Genomic DNA, 2,497 nt, shown 5'->3' on the forward strand with positions numbered 1-2,497 from the left:
CCGCTTAGCGCCTGCACCCTTCTCCCTAGCTTCTCTTCATCTTCTTCCACGATGACTACCTCACCCGCCGACCGCAACTTGGTGTTTTTCTTGACCTGCACAGATAGCCCTTCTCCCTCTTCCTTGATCTTGTCCATCGCTCTCTCGAGGGGGCGTGATGAACTCGCACGGCGCTAGGGGAGCGCCTTCTCTCGTACCTCTCCTCCTTCTAAACCAACTTCCCATCTCTGCGCGCATGCTCGCCGCTGCCGCCTCACCCTCCTCCGTATCCTCCAGCAACCGTATCAGTCTGCCGTCCACTCCGGACGACCCCAACACCTGACGAGTGACTTTCTCATCTCTCCTGTCAAACGCCTTCCGAGAAGGGACGAGGCGACTGTCGACGTGCCGGTCCTTTCGTCCAGCTCTCTGCGCTCTCAGGCTCGCTTGCCATATCGGCTGTCTGCTCCTTCTATCTTTCCCGAGTCCCGCTTGCTCGTCCGCCAGCAGTTCCTCGCGCTGCGCTCTCCATCTCGCCTTCGGTATCCTTGTCAGCCCCTCGGGTACATGGCCGGTTAGGGCACTCGTCGTCTTGTTCTTGCAGTCGGATGCGCTTGCTTTCTTGTGTCTTGTCACTGGCTCTTGGGGTGCTAGGCAGCTCTGCTTGGCCCTGAGGGGCACGGGATGTGGCGCCCCCTTCACTCTGCCCTTGGCCCGCCTGGCTGTGCGCTGGCTCAGCCGGGAGGGGACTCAGGCTTGGGCGGCATGGCCGCGCTTCCCTGGCAAGGCATGAGACAGGGATGACGTTCTTCGATTGTCACAGGGAGAGACACATCGTTGCCGCAACTCCTCTGTCTGCACCAAATCTTGGACCAAGTGGCTGAAGGAAGCGGGAGAGGAAAGAGCCTGACGATTTGCTGACTTTCTTGCCACTCCTTCCAGGCACGTCTCATTTTTGGAGCTGAAGTTCTGAGTTTTGGCTGCGGACAAGCGCTTCAAAGGTTTGCTTCCGGCCGACTTGGCAGGGCTTGGCTGACTTTTTCTTTGCACAAGCCTGCTGCTCAAGCGACTGGCAAAGGCCTCCAGAGGTGCCAGTCCCCTTCTGAGGAATTTTGCTGGGAACGTTGAGATGAGCATGTAAACAATGGCTGCTCGCTCCGAAGGACTGTGTCATGCGTGGAGAAACTCCTTCGTGGAACCTCCTTTCACACAAGGAAAACGAGGCAGTTCCCCCCACACGAGCTCGAGAGCTGGAGGAAGGCCCTGTCTGGGCTTCCACATTGCTCTTCATTCCAGCTCCTGTCTCGTGGAAGCTCTGTGCTCTCAACTGAGCCCAAAAGATCTTCGGAGCCACGCTAAATGAGGAGGAGGAGGAGGAGGAGGTCAGAGACCTGTTTAGCAAGCGGGCTGTTTACTCTGTCTGTTCTACAAGCCTGCACCAAAATCCTTGCAATTGGGGTCTCTCATTTGTTGGCTGGAACCGTTTGACTGTCGACCTTTTCTCCCGCTCTTTTATCTGAAGAACGCTGTGCAGTTTAGATGGTGAAGGACTGGCCCAGCATGCTCTTCTGGGGAAGAGGCCAGAAGGGAAGGCTGGTGGTGGTGGCGGCGGCAAAAGGAGGGGGGTTGCAGTAAGACAGGGGCAGACAGCATCAGGCACCTAACCGCGCCGCCTCCGGGTGGGCTCGAACCACCATCCTTTCGGTTAACAGCCGAACGCGCTGACCCATTGCGCCACAGAGACACCTGCGAGGAGCTTGCGCCACCTCCGAGCACAGTGCTCGCCTTGCCGTCAGGCAATCGGTGCAGGAGAAGCACCAGGCTGCCCGCTGGGCCCCAGCCCCTGCGCTGAGCAGAGTGGCGCAGCGGGAGCGTGCTGGGCCCATAACCCAGAGGTCGATGGATCGAAACCATTCTCTGCTAGCCCTGCCTCTCGTGGCCTTTTGATTCAGGCTGAAGCCCACAGGCGGCCAAGACTCTTGCCCCAGCGCTGGGCACTGCAGGCGAGCAAACAGGACGCGGGAGTGACCCTCCTTCGTCTGCGTGAGCCACAAGAGGCTTTGAAGCCAGGTGGTCTCCTGCCAGAGGCTACTTTTGCTCAATGCCCTTGCCTCCTGAGGACTTGTGGGGTGTGCCCATTCTTCCATAGCAGCCCCTAGAATGGAGGCGGAGGGAGCACACGGCTCTCAGCCTCAGCGTGGTGCGCAAGGAACGTGCATCTCTCTCGACGTGTCCTTGCTTTACGTGCGTGTCGCTTGCCTAAGAAAGGTGGGAAGAAAGAGGAGGTTGACGGAAACCAGTGGACTCTGGCCATCCTGCGCATGGGCAATTGGAAAGAGAAGGTCTGATGGGACGCGCGTGGAAGCCCAGGGGGCGGCCTGTGACCGGCGGCACACAGCTTGTCAAGCACTGCCCGAGGCCCTGAAGTGGTGTGGCTGCTTGCCCACAAGTCAAGCGCACCCGTGAGAGATGAAGGCCTCCCGTCTCCCTCTCCGTCTCCGTCGCCGTCTCCGTCTCC

The 2,497-nt window shown here is 59.3% G+C and overlaps 1 non-coding gene across 1 annotated transcript; it reads right to left on the bottom strand.

The window, feature by feature from the left end:
* Window positions 1-1,649: 1,649 nt before the first annotated feature.
* Window positions 1,650-1,723, bottom strand: TRNAN-GUU (transfer RNA asparagine (anticodon GUU)). Its single transcript has one exon. It is a non-coding gene; the product is annotated as a tRNA-Asn (tRNA).
* Window positions 1,724-2,497: the final 774 nt, after the last annotated feature.

This window comes from Carettochelys insculpta, unplaced genomic scaffold, assembly GCF_033958435.1.
Source record: "Carettochelys insculpta isolate YL-2023 unplaced genomic scaffold, ASM3395843v1 scaffold_0039, whole genome shotgun sequence".
In the NCBI taxonomy this organism is placed as follows: domain Eukaryota; kingdom Metazoa; phylum Chordata; order Testudines; family Carettochelyidae; genus Carettochelys; species Carettochelys insculpta.